General features: G+C 40.0%; 1 long non-coding RNA gene across 1 annotated transcript in view; it reads right to left on the bottom strand.

The window, feature by feature from the left end:
• LOC121044116 (uncharacterized) overlaps window positions 1–20,687 on the bottom strand; it is a 144,171-nt gene that overhangs the window by 34,910 nt on the left and 88,574 nt on the right. The window lies entirely within an intron of this gene.

Genomic DNA, 20,687 nt, shown 5'->3' on the forward strand with positions numbered 1-20,687 from the left:
AAAAAAAAAAAGACTACTTGCATAAAAGGGCAAATAATAAGAGTTACAACTGAATTACCCTAAGAAACAATGATGAGTAGAAGACAATGGGATGACTTGTTTAAAATACTGGAGGGAAAAAAGGACCTTCGGCCAAGGATTTTATATTTGGTAAAAATATCTTCCATAAAAACATAAAGTAACAAAATGTTAAGAAGATGCTAAAATAGTACATCCCAAACAAAGCTGCATACTAAATAGATATGTTGAATGTGTGCATATATAGGCATATACATATATGAGTATGTATATGTAGCTATCCATATTCATGAATATGTATACACATATGTACACATATGAATATATATGAGTGTATCTGTATCTACATTTTCTGATATATATCACGAAGGACTCATGTCCAAAGCACATAAAGAATTCCAACAAATCCCACCAAATTCCCGATTACCAATAAAAAATAAAAAACAAATAGGCAAAACACTGAGTTGATAATTCACAAAAGAAGATACGAATGGGCAACAAGTGTGTCTAAATTTGTTCAACGTCATTAGTTTTCAGGCCAAATGTAAAGTAAATACAATAAAATGCTATTTCACATTCACTAGAAAGGTTACAATTCCAAAGGCAAATTGTCATCAATTGACTGCACTTTTGATGTTTGGTGAGAGTTTTCAAGTCCCACTACCCCCTCTTTGTGGGCCACATCCCAGCACAGTGACAAGAAATCCTGGCGCTCCCTTTTTGGAAACAAGCTGGAAGTTCAAACCATGCAGGTTCTAGATGACAGGAATCTTCACTCCAGCACCAATCCTAAAAGCCATAAAACTCTAAGCTATCCCTTCCTAGTCCCTCAAGTCATTTTCTAGATCTACGTGGAAGCCTGCTGTGCCCTCCCTAAGATAACTCATTATATCAGCGATAAACCTTTTTGTATCTTTTGGTGTGTGGCGGGTCATCAGACTTGACACTGGAACCAACTTTTACACCGGGGGGTGTCCATCCCACGTCTCCCACTTGACCACCATACAAACGATGTCATCAGCCATAGAGCAGGTGGACAGTCAGCCGTTCTCCCTCGGGTGTGTGCTATGTTACGAACAAGAGAATTGCCCAAGAAAAATGAAAACAGGTACCCAAAAAAGTCTTACTCAAGAATGTTCATGGCAACCTTATTCGTAAGAGCCCCCAACTAAACCTGCATGTCCACAGAGTAATAGACAAATAGCGGTACATTCATGGAATGGAATGCTAATAAAAGGAGCCACACAACGACTTGATGAGAGCTCAGAAATATTACGTAGAGGGCAAAACACCAGGCACAAAGGAATATGTGTGGTACAGTTGCACTTATCTGAAGACTGAGAATAGGCAATGCTGAAAACAGAAGTGATTGCCTCTCTCAGGAAGCAGACAGCTGGAACTGTTGGAAAGGGGTCCAAGGGAATTTTTGGCATGGTGGGAAAGTTCTATATACTGTGTTTCTTTTGAGAGTTGCTATGACTATATAAAATTACAAAATTCATTTATCTGAACACTTAAGATCTGTACAGTTCGGTATATATAAATTACACTTCAGTTTAAAACAGTAAAAAACGGCCAAGTACATTACCCACGGGGATAGTTAATATGTTAACTTTGCAAACAGTACATGAGCACTGGCTCCAAGAACATCTTAGTGCACGGGACATAGGACTGTGTGGTAGAAATTTAAGGTACAGACCTGTCTGCCATATGAAGAAACGGAGTCCAGAAAAAAAAGTCCTTATGGGAAGTGTACCATTTGATGTTTCCTTCTTTTTTTTTTTTTTTTTTTTTTAAGCGTGGCTTTGAAAGCTAATGAGCAAAGGTCATGGGTGCTGCCCACAGACACTTGCATTACGTGAGTGTTCTCAATGCAAGTGACATTGTCTGGGATTTATGATTCTAAAAGCTAGAGACTTTCTGGAAGTATTCTCACTGACCAGCCAGCAAACATGAGCACCAAAATCTAATGACAGCTTAGAGTATGAGGTAATGATTTACATGACAAGTGCCCCAAATGTTAAAAATGCCGGCAAGTCACATCCATGAGGCCACAGGCACGGAGCTTCTCTCTTCTGCCATGGACTGCTGATAAAATACTTTTAATTATATTATGCAATCATCCCAAAGAAAATAGATAGCTTTCAGCTGCCGAGTTTCCTTTCAATGACCTGATTAAAATGCATCAAGGGAAAAAGGACCCAGATGTTCTTGTCACTAGCTGATAAGATATCGCTGGTAATCTTTACTGATTGCTGAAATTACAGGGAAAATGAAAATAACAGAAGAACAATGTCTTCAGAGCAGAATATAAACAGTGTCTCCTGTAAGCCGTATCTTTTGAGGATTTATCTTTCTTTACCTTTTAATGCTCGTATGTATTTTCCCCGGGACTTCACAGTTATTCTGTGCCCCAAGGGGGGGAAAATGCAACAGGGAGACAGGCCTGCTCTTCGAATTAGGTGTATAAATAGTGCGGATGTGAGGCAAAATTGTGAGAGAAGGTAACTTTACTTCCGACTCCTCACATGCTTTGTTCATAGAATAATTATTTTTATTTTCAGTTTCTAATAGAAATAGATTCTTTACTCAGATTGTGACAATGCCCCTTATTCTGCCTCCAACCAACCTCCTTGGGCTCCTATCTTTCTAGGACGTGCAAATCACCATAGCTCCTCTCTGTCTGAACATCCTCAAAAGCTCCTAAGCCTACAAGATAAATTCACAGACTCATCCGATTCTGGAAATCGGGAATGGGGAGATTCTTAGTGCCTAAGTAGGCAAGAGGTCAACACGCTTATTATGCAAAGAGATGAAGAATAAAGCTTCAGGCTTGGCAGGCCATATGTTATTCTCTGCAGTCTCTGTTGCTGTCGCAAATCACAGACAATAGGTAAATTTACGGGCCTGGCTGTGTTCCAATGAAACTTTATTTACAAAATCAGGCAGTAGGTCAGATTTGACCCACACGTCAGGCTTTGGTGATCCCTTCACCAGTAGACCACTAACACTTTGGTCTGAGATAGAGTTGAGCTTTGAAGATTCTGGAAAATTGGTTTTCTTCCCTTCTTTTTTTTTTTTTTTTTTTAATTTGATTTTTTTTTGAAAGAGAGAGGGCGAGAGAGAGAGGGAGAGAGAAAGCACGCGTGAGCAAGGGAGGGGCGCAGAAAGAGGGAGAGAGAGAATCCCAAGTAGGCTCCGTGCTATCAACGCAGAGCCCGATGTGGGGTTCTATCCCACAGACCATGAGGTCATGACCTGAGCTGAAATCAAGAGCTGGATGCTTAACTGACTGAGCCACGCAGGCGTCCCTGGAAAATTTATTTTCTATTCTCCAAAAATTATTGCAGAGTTCCTAAATTGCCAAAAAAGAATCATGAAGAGTGTCCACACGACATGAAAAGAGTCAAGGAAGCACTGCTCAGCAAGTTAAGGCATAGCTTCCATTTAGTTTGTTAAGTAATCCAATGCCTCACTCCTAACGGGACAAAATACATGTACAAACGTAACAATAAATAGTAACTGAGTGGTCAACCTGTTTCACAAAGTAAACTTAGAAGGATGCCCCAGAGAACCTTATAATCTATGGATGCAAAATTACAATAATTGCTATATTCTCTGTTGACAAAATACAGAATCCTTACATTAGGAAAGAACTAATTAATGAGTCAGTTGTGATCAGACCTCTCTCCTCCCTCAGAGCAGCTAGACCTGGCTGTTTATGACATACAGTAAGATTTTGTTTTATGCCCACTGTTGAGGGTGGGCAGCAAATTTTAAATTAAAAACAAGGACAACAAAGATAACATCAGTTTCAAACCATCTACCTGGATGTTCCACAGTGACTTTCAAACCAGTATGGGCAAACCACAATTTTTCTCCCCTCAAACTTTTTCCTCTCATGGGTTCCCCCCCTCCATCTAATATAAAGATATTTACTGAGCAAGTATGTGGGGGGCATGAATTAATATTAGGGGGCTGCTTACATTGTTGGTTTTTTTTTTTTTTTAATTTTAAGGAGAGACAGTGATCCTTGTGGTGGTAGGTCTAGTTTTTTTGTTTGTTTTTTGCTTCTTTCTTTCTTTCTTTCTTTCTTTCTTTCTTTTTTTCTTTCTTTCTCTCTTTCTCTCTCTCTCTCTTTCTTTCTTTCTTTCTTTCTTTCTTTCTTTCTTTCTTTCTTTCTTTCTCTTTCCTTCTTTCCTTGCAATCAAAAGGAGACAAAATCACTTCTCTCCTCAAAAGAGCAGCCAACAGAATTTTCATCAGTGAGAATGAGTGTCATCAGTGTGAGCGATTTACTTCTCTTGTCTCTGTGAGATGCTCACAGTCCCCTGCATCACAGACAGCCCTGACCACAAAGGGGACAGTTCTCTGGCTTCCTGGGGGAACTAAGCTACTGTGGAAGACATTTTCAAAGGTGACCCTATAATCCTCCCCACCTCCTTCATGCTCTTTTGCAATGTGATCTAGCCCCTCTTCTCACCCAGAGATGACGTTTTCCTCTCGCTTGGACTCTGATCTGACCCTGTGACTTCCTTTGACCGGGGGAGTGCAGCACAGAGATGTTGTATGGATTCTAGGACCAAGCCTTAAGAGGCCTTGAGGTTCCCATGCTCACCCTCTTGGGGCTCTGTGCCATCACCCATGGATATCCCACTATCTTGCTGGAGAGAGAGGCCCCCAGGGAGTCTAACCATCTCAACTGCAAAGCCATGAAGGCCATCTTGGATCACCCCCCAAGATGAATCTCCAGATGATTACAACAGCAGAGTGAGCTTAGATGAAACCTGAAGAACAACCCAGCGGAATTCATTCCGTGTTGCAGCATCATGAAAAAACAAAAAGTTGTTATACAGTAGCCATAGTGGATGCAGTTAATTCCGTGTAATTGTTCTGCATGAACAAGATTCAAAGACTATTTGTAATTTCAAGGCATTCATAAGATGGTGAGTGGAGCTGGTGCTCAGCATCGTATTTAGTTGAGCCAATGGTATGTACTTCGGCCGCACTGATAATTCGGAGAGCTTTGCATATACAGAGAAATAAATGAACGAGTGTATTTTCTGGCATCTTACAATTTTCAAAGACATTTCAGAATCGCCATCTCATTTCTACCTCAAAAGGTACCAAAGAGATTCACAGGGAAAGTATCAAGACCCACATTAAGTATTCGAAAGCCCAGGGGGTTAACGATGACTTTCTTATTAGCACAGGTAAGAACTGGCATAGTTAGGATTTGAAGTCACATCTTCCAAGTGCAATCTCTTTGATCTTGTGACTCTTCCCAAGGTGTTAAGCTAGCTCTGTGTGAGAAACGGGGGATGTGTTTGAAACAGACTACCACGCAGCCTTTGCAGTCAGTATTTTCACCACAAATGTTTGCCGATGTCTAGGCTAAAAAAAATACAGATGGCACAGAGGTCCGTTTTCATTGATCTGTGGGTAAACTGAAGCATAAAACATGGCGAGCATAGCACCTGTCATGTAGGAAGTTCTTTAAAAAGTGGTGACCATCATCCTTGTTATTATTCATTCTTTACTATAATTATATATATGACCTTCTCCACTCCCCCCCCCCCCCCCCCACTACACATACCACATCACTCAGAAACACAGGGCCCAAGGATCTCGGTGTTCAACTTTCAGGAATGAAATCACATTTTGGTGCCCCCCCCCCAACAAATGCACGTGTTGGGGGACATCTTTGGCACCCTGATATTTTCTTTAATTTTTTTTATTATTTATTTTTTAAGAGACAGAGTGTGAGCGGGGGGGGGGGGGGGAGGGAGAGAGAGAGAGAGAGAGAGAGAGAGAGAGAGAGAGAAAAGGAGACATGGAATCCAAAGCAGCCACCAGGCTCTGAGCTGTCGGCACACAGCCCAGCACAGGGCTTGAACTCACGAACCGTGAGATCATGACCTGAACCAAAGTCAGATGCTTAACCGACTGAGCCACCCACGTGCCCAAGGAACCCTGACATTTTCAAGTGAGTTTCGATTTTTTACCCTTTCTGTAAATGGCATGTGAACCTTTGATAATGTGAAAGACAATAGAAACATAAGAGCAGAAATGAATATTCAACATTTTCTTATATGAGGTTTAATTTTTAAGTGAAGAGAAACTTTTCTGCTTTCATAATTTTTTATAGAGCATATTAATAATTCCATGTAAGAGATTATAAAGAGGTTTCTATAAGAAGCTTGTTTTGTTTTTCTTGCTAACTCTCTTGCATGTTAGGCTTTAAAATATTTTAGTGATTATTAGTAAATACTGGTCCATGAGCTTCCTTGCCTCCTCACTCAGTGATTTTCCTCAGTTTTTGTTATTTTTGCTTAGCCATTTCTCTGCTAGATGCCCAATCGGATGGGACAGCGGTTTTATAACCAAATCCCCTCATGTGCACGCTAATCCTTATTTCCTATGCGGTATCTGAGCTCATTTTCTTGTCATATAAATCATTCCATTCTTTACATTAGGGTTTGCTTTCTGAATGATCTTGGCTCTTCTTTTAGAATCGAAATCCCCTACAACTAGAGCATTCGATGGCAGGGGGGGGGGGAAGAAGACAGGGGGATCTGAGAGCTATTTTCCGATGAGTTTTATGATTTTCAATTTGACCTCTACTTGGAATGGAGTTCAGGCAAACCACGGGCGTGCTGGAGATAAGAAGTTCCATCGGGGTCCCTGTGGTCCTTTTCATTAAATAAGCTCTTTCTGCTGTTGACCTGACTCAGTCCTATTGCAGAAGGTTATTCTGACAATCCATTTCCAGGTGAGGAGAGCTCCGGAGTGTGTTCTGAATACATTTTTAGAGAATCGTCGTCAAGAATTACTGATTTTCTACAGAGTTTTGTGCCTTTCTACCTGTAGGGTTTCCACTGCAGTACAAATTTGCCCTTGATGGAAACATCATATCGCAAATGTGGGACCAAGTCTCAGAGCCAAAGTCTATTGATTAGATGTTTTAGTTGAGGGAAGATAATAACAGTTCCCTACAATGAAAGATACTGAAGATCCATTCTGAGCATTTACTATAATGTATACTATTCCTTGAGGCTGACATTCAAATAAATGTCATCAAATGTACCGGATGAAATTTAGGCAGTTATGGTCAGTGTACTCCCAAGTGAGCACAGCGGAGGCATTATTTAAGAGTTTGAACTCCCCAATTCAAACTTACTCTAACTTCAATCAGTTCAAGAATTCTTAAAGTCAACAGACTCAGTGTTTGGATGGAGAGGCCCCCTTTACATTTACTGAACTGGATACCAAAGCAATAGATAGGAGAGCTTGGTGGGCGGGGGGGGGGGGGGGTAGAAAAGAAGGCTACTTCTATGTGTATTACTGAGTACCACCCAGAGAACGAGCCTCTTTGGATGAGCTTGTACGGAAAAGACCTTGGAGCCAGACCAACCTGGACTAAAATCCCAGGTCAGACACTTCGCAGCTATGTGACCCTGGGAAGGCTATCTAGCCTTCTCTTGGGCAATAGAGAATTTTGTTCGCATGGTTGCAGTGGCCATGCAATGAATTAATCTGTCTGAGAACCTAGTGCATGGCATCTAAGAAGCTCTGTTTATAAACTATCTTTATGATGAAGTTATATGTGATATCTGAAGGAGCTGGCACAGTAAAGATCTATTTAATGTAGAGGGTCAGTACCCCATTAAATCGCTGATATTTCTCCCCATTTGTTTGAACTGTTTTGGATCAATCCTCCATCAGGCAGCAGAAATCATTCTGCTCTTTCTAAATACTCTAGATCATTGCTCTTCTTTCTAAAACCCTTAATCACATCACATTCACAACCAAACCCAAACCACTAAGCATGGCATTCAAGGCATTGCACAATCTGGTCTGGACTTAGCCTGCGTACCAGCTTTATCTCTCATGAGGCACTCCTCTGTATACCTTCTCCTGAATTAACGCTCCTGGAATGACTGCATCTCTCTGCTTGCATGTACCGTTCATGAATATTCGCATTACACTTTAACTTTTCTTCTTTTGCCTTTAAACGTTCTTCTTCTAAAGTCTACTCATGAAACGTAAGTAATCTTTGAAGCACAACTCAGCTTGAAGGGAAGTGACAACAATAAGATAATCACGTATTTTACTTTTGTTTTTTTAACTTTTTTTTTTTTAACGTTTATTTGTTTCTGAGAGACAGGGAGAGACAGAGCTTGAGTGAAGGAGGGGCAGAGAGAGAAGGAGACACAGAATCTGAAGCAGGCAGGCTCCAGGCTCTGAGCTGCCAGCACAGAGCCTGATGCAGGACTCGAATTCACGAACCTTGAGATCATGACCTGAGCTGAGGTCTGGCGCTTGACCCACCGAGCCACCCAGGTGCCCCAGATAGTCACATATTTTCAAGGTTCTTAACAAGAGGAAAAAGGTAACCTTTCAGCTATTAAGAGAACAAAGCAGCAATGATACATTAGAAATCTGGGTCCCATGACTTTTATCTGATGTCATCACCACCTTCTTACATACAAAACAAGACAGGAAATAGGGTGACAAATGTTACTCACAAGCTAATGACACAGTTTGGGAGCAATGGAAAGGGTTCTCCTCTTTATATTTTGGTAACTGCATGATGGAGAGAGGACTGAGGTCTCCAATGATGCCTCTGCTCTAGTTTTAATGTTTCACAAATTCACAAATTTTAATGTGTGGTCCTGCAAGCCCTTTCTCCTCAGAAGGAATCAATCTCCTTTAATTGCTAGAGGGTCTTAGATGAGAAGTTTAGGATTATTCACACACAATTCTTTTTGTCCACTAAAGCGCATGGATTCTGAGCAGAATCCCAGCTCTGTTTCTCCAGGAGTTTAGGGTATACCATCAGCAGAAGCTGACACGGCTCCTCTGTGGTTCACAATCAAAGCAACAGCATCCCTGCACAGAGCTAGCACGCATAGAGATGCTCACACAAGTATTTCTATCACAAAGCTCTTTCTTCATACATCACATCTGAAAATGTAAGAGTCCACTTCCTTTCAGTCAATGGTCCATCACAAGAAAACAGTGGGAGGTAACAAAGTTCTTGACTTACACTAGATGTGTCATGAAGTCTGTGAATCTACTAAGTATTAAGATAAATTGTGACCAGTAATTTTAAAAGGGAGGGAGGGAAAGAGGGAAGGAAAGAAGGAAAGGAGGGGGGGGAGGGAAGAAGGAAGGAAGGAAGGAAGGAAGGAAGGAAGGAAGGAAGGTAGGAAGGGGAAACATACCCCTTCAACCCTAACTGAATCCAGCTGAACATACAGACGGAATAGTTGTGATGAACAAAGATAGATGATTAAAATAAGGAAGTCACTGCATTAGATTTAATATTTATACTCATAAGTCATTCAAATAAATAGATTTGACTTCTGATTTATCTGGTGATAATCCAGAGTCTCCTTACTTAAGATCTATGAACATGGTTCTTCACAGGATCTACTCCTGGTAACTTGTTCGCTGTATCTCTGCTCTCCTGCCCTTGCTATTTGCATTTTGTGTGTTTCTTTTTTTTTCCCCTGTGGAGGAGAAAACCAAGACTTAGCTGAAAGGCAGTGGACTGAGGCACTTTGTCCGGGGAAGCAGAGAAGAACTTTGTCCTGGAATTGGTGAGAAGGGGACACTGTGTTATAAAAGGAAAGTGGACATTGAGCTGGCCTTCAGAAGCTGTGAGTTAAAACCCACTTTTCTAAGGAATCTTCACCCTTTCTCCAGTTATATTCCCTGGCCAAGTGCACACAGTAATTGCTCAATAAATATTACACTTTGAAACAACAACAAAGAAAGTGATTTCATTCCTGCTTGTTAACTTGTTCATTCCCACTCCATACTTCAGCATTTTCCAGAATATTATATAGTTGAAATCATACCACTGATACACTTTTGTCTCAGTCTTAATTAAAAGCTAGATCCATGTAAAATTGACGTTCAGGAATATTCCATGGATGGCAGGTGTGAAACTCCCCTCAAGTCACCGGCCTAGAGGATTACTAGTATCTTTTCTTTTTCAACATCTTTTCAAAATTCTATAACTCTAAGGAAGTGAAGATTTCCTAAGGGATATTTTAATACCTATTTAATCATAGTTAAAGAATAATTCAAGCCAATAAAGTCTTAATAATTAGTTGTTGGTTATCTTCCATGGTACCTGCACTATGGGACTTGTTCAATATTTATCATCTGAAGTATTTAAAACAATCCTTCAAACAATTATTATTTTACAAATGATCATATTGTGGTGTATTGTGAGTGACATTTTTACCAAGGTCATTTTATAGCTGTTCATTCAGGTTAAACATTTAGTAATGCCTGATTCCTAGTTCTTGTTCTTTTTCATATTTGAAGCCTCATCTTTCTTCTTAACTGGAATCAAACATTTCTTTTGTTGCCTCAGATGCTTTAATAATGTTTGGCACCTCTCCAAGACTAGGCTTCTTGCTGGCTAATTGTAGTCTTGAAAATGAAGGTCTCCAGTTGTCCTACAGGGGCCATTGAGAAAATATGTCTACATGTTCTGTTCCTTCATAAGCTCTTCTACTGTAAATAACGTATATGACCTGGCCTATATCCAACCTCATCAAAAAAGATGGCATTACCAACAACTTACCCATGTAACCAACTCGGGATCAACAATGTGATTAACTGTGTGCTCCTGTTTGAGAGTTTCCTGCTCTGTGCAGCTACACCACCATGCTGTGGCGGTGTTGATGAAGGGGCTAAGAGCTGTGTCTGATGTGTAAAATTATAAAGGACGCAACCAGGGCTGTGGTTTCCCAAACAACTTCTGGTTTGGCAAATACGAATGAGGACGTCGAGGTATTTAAAAAAAAAAACCATAGGTCTGAAGTTAAACCTTTCTGGTGTATGCAATTCAAGCATGGAAGAGCATGTTTGGAGGTATGATTGGTTGGGGAACTTGAGAGTCTGTTTTGAGGAAGCTCAGAAAACCATTTAGAACAAAAGAAGAGAGTATCCAAGTTGAAAGTTTATTTCAAGGACAACACAGTGAGTTTTAGAGAAAATGTATAATTTAGAAGCACTTCCTTGTCTGTTTCTTAAAATTTTCCACCTCTCAGTCCCTAGTGAACTATACGTAAATTTTAATAGTGTTGTGCTAAAAGAGTAAGGAGAAGGCAAAAGATCCAGATAATTGTGATGTTGCTTCCTGCTTGAGAGTTTCCTGCTCTGTGCAGCTAAGCCACCATGCTGTGGTGGTGCTGATGAAGGGGTAGGGGCTTTGTCTAATGTGTAAAATAATAAAGGACGCAACCAGGGCTGTGGTTTCAAAACCAACTACTAATCGGGCAAACACAAATGAAGAAGTCAAGGTATTTTCAAAAAATGCACGCTTGCACTTTTTGCAACTATCAGAGAACAACACCCTTGGCCAGACACAAGAGCCCTCGCTGTGGGCATCAGAAGCATAGCCACTGGTATTGTTGGTTATACCAACAGTGGCACCGATGTTTGGAACCAGCATGGTGCTCACTTCAGTGGGGTTTCCCATTTTCTTCTTCTGTTTGTGCTCAAAAGAAGAGGAAAGTGGCAGATGTCTACGTTGTCAAAACCATTAGCTTAACGATCACGCAGGAGACACTCTCTTGGAACTCGTATGTATTTAGGGGGAAAGAAAGAACAATGATGGATGAGTGAACTGAATTTCCACAGAAAGGATGAGAGCCAAGTTGAAGGACTAGTTCGGGGCTAATTTGAAAGAGATATTTGCGTATCTCTGTTTAGGATGGATATTAGTATTATGTAACATATTTTAAAACACAGTGTAGAATAAAAATAAAATATATCTCTTAAAAAAGTTTTTTAAGTTTATTTATTTTGAGAGAGACAGAGAGAGAGCAAGCAGGGGAGGGGCAGAGAGAAAGGGAGAAAGAGAATCCTAAGCAGGCCCCACACTGTTAGCACGGAGCCTGATGTGGGCCTTGAATTCATGAACCATGAGATCATGACCTGAGCTGAAACCAAGAGTCAGTCCCTTAACTGACTGAGCCACCCAGGCACCCCAAAATGTATTTTTTTAGGTGTAGGTATTATTATGAGTATTGACTTTTATTTTATTGTCTAGCAGTACAAAGAAAGATGAATGAGTCTAAGATTTCAGTGTTGTTCAGTGTTGTCCTATAGTATTTACTGCTTGAATAAATTGAATTAATTTTTTAATAATTGTTTCACCTTAAAATATATAGAAAATTGATTAAGTGTACCCATTAAGTGATATCAAGTGGAAACCATTGGGCCTAGTATAATGAATATCACTAATTAGCTAAGCACAATTACCATGCCACTTCCCAGTTTATAATATATTCTACATATATTTTTCATTCTAGATTATGCTTCTTACTTAATTTTACATAAGAAGAAATGGATGTTCAATTGAAGTGATTTTCCCAGGTTTGAATGGCTGATAACAAAGATTATTCTGGGGTTGCAATCTTGCCTTCTGACATCACAATCTTTGTTTACTGTATTGTATTATGCAGGAGGTAGAATCTTCAATTGACTCTCTTTGTATGTTTTAAAAATTTTTTAATAATTCTGTAAGAACCTAACATAATAAACAAGTTTAAAGTTTAAAAAAGTTTAAAGAGTCTAACAGTTATTCAGTATATAAAATCATAATTAAGTGCAAGAACACTCTCACTATGTTCTTAAATTTGCCCCTATGAGTTCTCTTACAGAACGGAATCCGGACCTAGTGTACCAAAAGAAAACAAACCTGAATTAGCACCAAAACATTAATTTTATTAATACTTGGGTATCAAATCCCTAAACCCATTTATTTAAATGTATCAGGTAGATAGTTTTACCCCAAAGCAGGCACTGCTGGATTCTTTTAAAGAAGTCCAATGCCCACACTCCAACTAATTTTCCACTAGAACGGAAAGGAGAGAGGATGTATAAAGAGGACTACCCTCCTTGGTGTCAGAACAAGTCTGAGCATCTTGGTGGCAGTGCAGGGTCCTTCTTGTGGAATTCTGAAGGGGAAGCAGTCCATGAGTGCTGTCTGATTTTGGCTGGCTTGCTAAATAGAATAGGGTCATTATGTAGGGCGACATAACTAGAATCCTGGACTATTTGGTCTTTGTTAAAAGAATTTTCTTTACAGTTTCTTTATTTATTATGAGAGAGAGAGAGAGAGAGAGAGAGAGAGAGAGAGAGAGAGAGAGACAATCCCAAGAAGAGTCCACACTGCCAGTGCAGAGCCTGATGTGGGGCTCAAACCCACAAACCATGAGATCATGACCTGAGGTGAAATCAAAAGTCAGACACTTAACTGTCTGAGCCACCCAGGCAACCCTGGGCTATTTCGTCTTAAACATGGAAGTTCAGAATCCTATCATATCTACTTATCTAGCTACCTCTATCTAATTGGTTACCTGAATAACCAACTTTTCAGATGGCGCTTACACAGAAAGTTTCAAGCTGAGATTTAAATGAAAGATATGGATTCGTCATGCCAAGAAAGGTTAAGTGAGGGAAAGCATTCAGAAAATGCACGTATAATGAATAAAAAAAATGAGAAGGCACACTATGTGAGAAACCCCAGAGAATAGTATGAAATAATACTTCTTATTTACTATGATATTTATATTATATATTTACTATAAAAATAATTCTTGGATCCATGTAGACAGACAGCAGTGGATCTTGGGACACCAGAGAAGAGGCTAATCCTAAACTCTGAGGAGGAGACGCTGGGTGGTAAACTCAAGAGGTGGAGACAGGATGAGGGAAAGGAATGGGGTTTAGAAATAATTAGGAAGTAGATGCTTCAGGGGATCTGGGCAAATACGGGGAAATTCAGAGGGAGGGTCAGGATTCCGGCTTGGGCAACTCTCTGGGCATTAGTGCCGCTTTCTGGTGAAAGGTGATGAGACAGGAAAAGCTTTGTGAAAGGAAAAATTTGAAAACTGAAATTTTAGGTCCCAGTGAGCTATCAGTGTGAATGTATTTGAAAAAAATAACTGCCTGAGGAATAAATGATAGAAGTGAAATAAATAGGTAAAGTTTTGAGGCAGATCGTAGTTGGATTCATGGAACTTGCAGGAATTGCTTAGTGAGACAGTAGAGACTACAGGAAGGATAATTTAGGGCAAATCTCTGAGAAGTTCCAATGTTTAAAAGTCAAGTGTGAACGTGAAAATGGCAAAAAAAAAAAAAAAAAAAAAAGAGTGAGAAAGGGCAGGCCAATGGCATTAGAGGGAAAAACAGAATATCCAGTGACTTGACTGGCAAGGCAGGATGGCTCAGAGAGGATGGCCTCCCAGAGTTGGACTTAGTGGTGGCAGCATCCCATCCCTTGCACTGCAACAACAAGAAGCTAGAAAATTTTCGGAAATCATGGTTTTAAGACTTCACAGAACTGTAGAAGCAACACAGACTTGAAATATTCTAATTCAGAGGTGCGCTGAGGTTCACAGGCCAGTTGACCCTTCCCTGGGGGCATCTGCCATACTGCCTATGGACTGAGGATTCTGTCTCATGTGGAGCTACTCTTCCAGGGAAGGTGATACCATGAGTCTTTGGCTATCAGCTGACACCAACATGATGGATTGGAAACTGAATATCCCCAAACACAGCTGGTTTCTCTCTTAAGACTTGCTGAGTTCTGAAGCTGTGAGAAGGAAGGTGGAGAGGGGTAGTGGCTAATCCAAGGCCTTCAAAAATCCAGAGTAAATCTCCTACAATCCTGATATTCTTTTTTTTTTTTTTAAGATTCAATTTTCAAAGAGAGAGAGAGAGAGAGAGAGAGAGAGAGAGAGAGAGAGAGAGAGAGCGCGCAGGGTAAGGGCAGAGAGAGGGAGAGAGATTCCCAACCAGGCTCCATGCTGTCAGCACTCAGAGTCTGACACAGGGCTTGATCCCACAAACTGTGAAATAGTGACCTGAGGTGAAATCAAGAGTCAGCTGTTCAACCGACTGAGCCACCCTGGCACCCCAATTCTGAGACACTTAAAAGACAAAATCTGTGAGAGGGAAGTGACCTGCCTCAACACAGATGGATTTTTCTCCTCAAGACATATCCAAGTGAACAACGTGAAATTACAACACATCAAATCTTGTGGGTGCAACTAAAATAGTATTTAGAAAAGATAATCCAATGGCCCTAGGAATACTGTATTGAATCAATATATTTCATACATAAAAACTTACACATAAATGGGAAAAAAGACAAAGCAATTTGAATAACAATGGGCAAGGACCTTGAAAAGCTATTTACTAAAGATAATTTTCAAGTGGCCGATACGCATTTGAAAATGTACTTAACATCATTGGTCATTTAGGAAATAAAATTTGAAACCACGATGAGATAACCATAAGAGTAGCTAACTTTAATATTATTTTTTAATGTTTATTTACTTTTGAGAGAGAGACAGAGTGTGAGCAGGGGAGGGACAGAGAGAGAGGGAGACACAGAATCTGAAGCAGCCCCTAGGCTCTGAACCATCAGCACAGAGCCTGATGCAGGGCTCGAACCCATGAGACGTGAGATCATGACCTGAGCCAAAGTCAGATGCTTAACCCAATGAGCCACCCAGGTGCCCCAAGAATAGCTAACTTTAAAAGAACTGGCAATATCAAGTTTTAGTGAGGATGTGCAGTAAGTAGAGTTCTTACCTATTGTGGATGGAGGGGAAATGGCTGTGACCACTTTTGAGAACTTTCAACTATCTTCTAAAGCTACATAAAGGTAAACTCTACAACTCAGTGATTTCACTTCTGGAAAGGCATGCTCAGATCCACAAAATCACAACCAGAAAAAAAATGTCCAGAGCAGTGGAAACAGCCGAAATTTGCATCACCTGTAGAATGTGAAATAAATTGTTGTCTTTTCTTACAAAAAGGACACACAGCTATGAAAAACTGTACTCTCTTACATGCAGTAACATGAATGGATTTTAGACACACAACTGAGCGAAACAGCCCACACAAAATTAAAAAAAAAAATACCATGTCATTTTATTTATATGAACTTCAAAACTAGGAACAGCTAATCTAAAGGTATAGACTGTGGGTAAATTTGGGGATATATTGTCTGGAAAGGGGTATAAGACTGGTAGGATGATGGAAACTGTCCTATTCTTTGATGTGTGTGGTAGCTTCATGAATATATACATGTTTAACATTTGCGGAGCTCTTCAGCTAAGATGTTGACACTTTACCGGTAAGTTCTTACCCCAATAAAAAAAAAAGGTAGAGAAAACAGCTACTTTTGAAATGAGAGAGCTATCACCTGACTTAACATGCTGCCTTAAATATACATGAAGCAAGGCCAGAAAAGTCCCTTGGATTTAACGATGAAAGTTGACTAGTGGATTTTGGGAGAACAGTTTGAGAGAAAGAGTTCAGTATGAAGGTGGTTGTTAGGGGAGTAGAAAGGAAGTTGGGCGAGCCTGTCTCTTGGGCTTTCTGGCTCTAAAAAGGAGGAAAAGGGGAGAGGCCAAGGAGCAATGGAAAGAAGGTGAGACTTTGTTTTGTGTTAGAAAAAAAAAAAAACAACGAGATATATTCATAATTAAATGGTTGTGGGAAGTGCCTGAGGGAACAAAATGTGTGAACTGGGGCTGGCACTCCCCTTCCCCAAATGGCCCCTGAAAAGGTAGGAGAGACTGGGAACCATTATTAGGTCAACTAGATTGGGCTTAACAGGAGAAAAATGAGATTTGGGAAATAGAAGGGCGGTCTGGGAGTGATGAAGGATAGAAGCAGAAAAATCTTCGCCAATATCCCAGAAGGCTGACCTATAGACTGCATAGTTTGATAAAGATCAATTATGTCCTGGATGCCACACTCTTAAAGGGTCTCATGACTGCTTGTACATCTCACCACTAGTTAATATCGAAGAACTGAATGACAAGCACCAGAGTAATGTTGTGAAGGTAGTTTTATGAGTAGAAATTTGAAGAAGACATTTATGATCTAATACTCCCTGCATGTCCCCTCCCCCTTGACCACTAAACATATAACCACCAGCTTCACACAGCAAAAGCACAGCTCTTTCTGTCCATGGGTTCCATCCCTGTGCTACTTAAATAAACCAAGTTGCAGTGTAAAACGTCTCAAGAATTCTTTCTTGATCATCACACACAATGATCCCACAACAGGACTATAGATTTGTGGCAGGAAAGGTTCATATATTACCTGATATTCAGAGGGTCTCACTCACTCAATGAGTGGGTGTGTGAGGATGTTTAGTTAGATTTCTAAAGCCTCATCCTGTTGACCCCTGTAGATTGAGAGGTGGGATTGGGCCAGTGGAGTGTAAACCATAGGATTTGGCAAAGTCTAATCACACAATGAGAAAGGGATTCTTTGAACATTTGAACAGAAGTTCAAAGGGAGCATTTGAACAGATAGAAACAAAAATTAATACCTCAGAGAATTAAGAACTAAGATCCAGAAGACATATAGGGAATTATTAAGTGAAATTTCACACTTTCTTACATGGAAAATGTAAGGGATAAATTTTTGTGAAAAGGATTATCATCAAAAAAAGAAATTATTTTTCTAAGAATTCAAGTAAAAGAGCCCCACGCAGGTATAGAACAGCAAATATTAAATAAGCTATGCTAAACTACAATGAAAATGGTTTATTTTGAAGAGTGGGTCACCCATTAAATGCTTGTGTATTGTTTTGTTTTGTTTTGTTTTCATTTGTCAGTTAAATCCAAACGTGATTATTTTTTTCCAGCTTATCTACATAAATCTATATCTGTGGGTACTCAGCCCGCCAAGTTTGGGGAAGGCTCAGAAGACAGGCAGGTTCGGGACTGCGGAAGAGGAAGTGATAAAGATGCCCCCCCCCCACCCCAGAGTGGATCTGAGGGGTTACCAAAGGCAGGGACTAAAAGGAAGTTTCTCACCAGGTAGAGTTTCTCAATTAACTCTTCTTCCTCTAAGCTTCCTTAGTTGACCTGGACATGTTACATGAGCCATAGCTATTGAGCATGGTTTTCCTCCACCCAGAACAGTGAATAGGAAGAGGCTACTTCGTTTACTGGTTTGCGTTAAGGGCACCCTACATCTGAAAGGGTGCCATAGCTTTTCCAACGTACGAATTGCTACTTAATTTTACAGATTCTACGATCCTTATTAAGGGCATTGGGAGTGTCTTGTGTAGGAGGCACGACCCTTTCACTCCGCAATCTACAGGTTAGTGGGGAAGATCACAGGTGAAGGGAAAACCGTAACCCATCTTAATAAGAATTCTGGCAAAACGCATTACCGGTTATGATGACAACATTGAAAGGTAATGAGTCCAATTGGACACTGAGTAAGAATTCCTTGAAGAGATTTCACATAAGCTGTATGATGGAAGACATCAAAATTGACAGCAGAGAAATGGGGCAGATGGTTGGAAATACTTAACTCCAAGTACTGATGGGAAGCATTACTCTCCACGGGGCAAAAGTGGAAACATTCCCCGACAAAGTTACCTCCAACAAGTTGTAAACCCGCTAAACAATGGACCAGCTCCAGCAAGATCAAAGGGAAAAAGGGAGGAAAAGGATGAATGAGCACCCACAATTTTAAATGAGTCCTTTTCTTCTAGGAAGTACATTTATTTTGTAGAAAGTGGAAAACCAGGGTTTATGGGGTCCCCGACAAGCTTACAGTCTGCTCACTTGTTTGGCTTTGTTTTGTTTTTCTTTGTTATTATTTGGTGTTTGTTTGGCTTTGTTTTAGGCCTTGGTTGTAAAAATTCTACCATGTAAATGGGAACAGAAGTAAGCCTCATCTTAAAAGGGTTTTAAAAAATGGATTATTTTTACTCTACTTAGTTAAACTCAAGAGTATTTTCTGAAGTATCAGCTGGTCTGGCTCCAGAATGTAAAAGCCACAAAGCTGAGTGAAACCACAGCTCAGCTCTCAGGGCATTTCTAAGCGTCCCTCCTCTTCAGAGGAAGTGTGTGCACAGCTTGAAAATGTTCAAAAAATAAGAGGAAAAGCAAAGAATTCAGTGGTAGGGCTTAAGGGCTTAAGAAAAGATTCCTTTTAAAAAATAACATGAATACTAAATTTTACCTAAACGTGTTTTATGTATTTTTGTTGGATGGACATTTGATGTCTGCTTCGTCACAGACATGTGGTTGGGTGTGAACAGGAAAGAAGATTTCTTTATTTGTGTCGCAAGAGAGTCATGTGTTTATTCTCACACTGGGAGGGAGACTGAATATGAGTAATGGGTTTTGCATTGAAACAACCGAAATCTAAGTGCTGTGAGAGCTTTCCAGTAATAAGTGAGTACAATAAAATAGTTATTCTGAAGTATGGATTTCTAAGGGATGACTGAGGTATTGCTAATATATGTAACAGAAAGAACTTCTGAAATGCTGCCCGAGGCATGAGACTACAATAATTTTTCAATAACCTCTGTATCCATAAACATTAAAGATTCTATAGGACACCTGGGACTCCTTAGAACAAAGGGTCTTCTTAGGTCTAGATTTGAGTGTAGACACCTCCACTGATGAGCCTGGCCACCTTGGACTATCTATTAACCTCTACAAATCTCAGTTTCATAAATTGTAAAAGGTACATCATTTGCGCTGAAAGATTCTTACAAAGAAATACAGATAGTATATGAGTCACCACCATGTTCCTGGCCCTGTCATTGTGTGCCAATATCATATTTCCCTTAATACCCAAGTTATACTAACTCAACCTTCCCAAATTAGCAGCAACTCTCTTAATTTTTTTAGGACTAACTGCTCTCATTATTCTTGAGAACCCTTATATCTGCTTATATTGTCTATACATCAGAAATTCTTGTTGCTTCTATGTGACCACCTGCAAAAAAAAAAAAAAAAATGCAGACACTCTAACATAACCCTTCAGGATGGACTCAACAACCAGACTGTCTGACACCAGAAAATTCCATCATTTAGTCTCAAGTCAGACTCAGCTGGGTCTTGACCAAAGTGGTGGGACGACAAGGCCCGGATCCCTCCGCCGAAGTCCTAGCAGCCTGCAGTGAATTGGTGGTTACTGAGCTACTCGCTTTTTCCTGATGCCCTGGTCTTACACTGTGATTATTTACTCAGGTTCTGTTGATTCTCAAGCTGTAAAAATTCTGCGACTATACTGCCAAGGCCCTGATCTTAGAATCTGTTTTATAATTGTGGCATCCAACTCCCAAGAACCACTAATATGCTTTCTGTTTACAGATTTGTCTACTCTGGAAATTTTATAGTAGCAGAATAATATAATATGTGGTTCTCTGTGGCTAGTTTTTTTTTTTTTTTTTTAATTTAGCAATCTGGGTGAATGTTTTCAAGGGTTATCCGCATTGAAACATCAATTACCTAATTCCCATAGTTGGTCTTATATTTTATATAGTCTACCCATCGGCTCTAATACTTCAGATGCAGAGAGGCTGTATATAATATGGGAAAGTCTTAGCTGGAGTTTCAGGATTATACACTGGGAAATCTGGGCTCAGGTCCTGGATTTGCCTGTAACAAACAACGTGTTCTAGGCCACTCCATTTTCCTTCTCTGGAGCACAATTTTCTATTCTGCAAGTGGAACACATTTAAAAACATCAGTAGTTTTCAAAAAAATATGTTTTGAATTAGTGGAGTCTCTTTGTTTTGGTTTTCTCCTTTCTTTCCTTCCTTCCTTCCTTCCTTCCTTCCTTCCTTCCTTCCTTCCTTC

The sequence above is a fragment of the Herpailurus yagouaroundi genome, unplaced genomic scaffold, assembly GCF_014898765.1.
Source record: "Herpailurus yagouaroundi ecotype Mexico unplaced genomic scaffold, PumYag 188, whole genome shotgun sequence".
Classification (NCBI taxonomy): domain Eukaryota; kingdom Metazoa; phylum Chordata; class Mammalia; order Carnivora; family Felidae; genus Herpailurus; species Herpailurus yagouaroundi.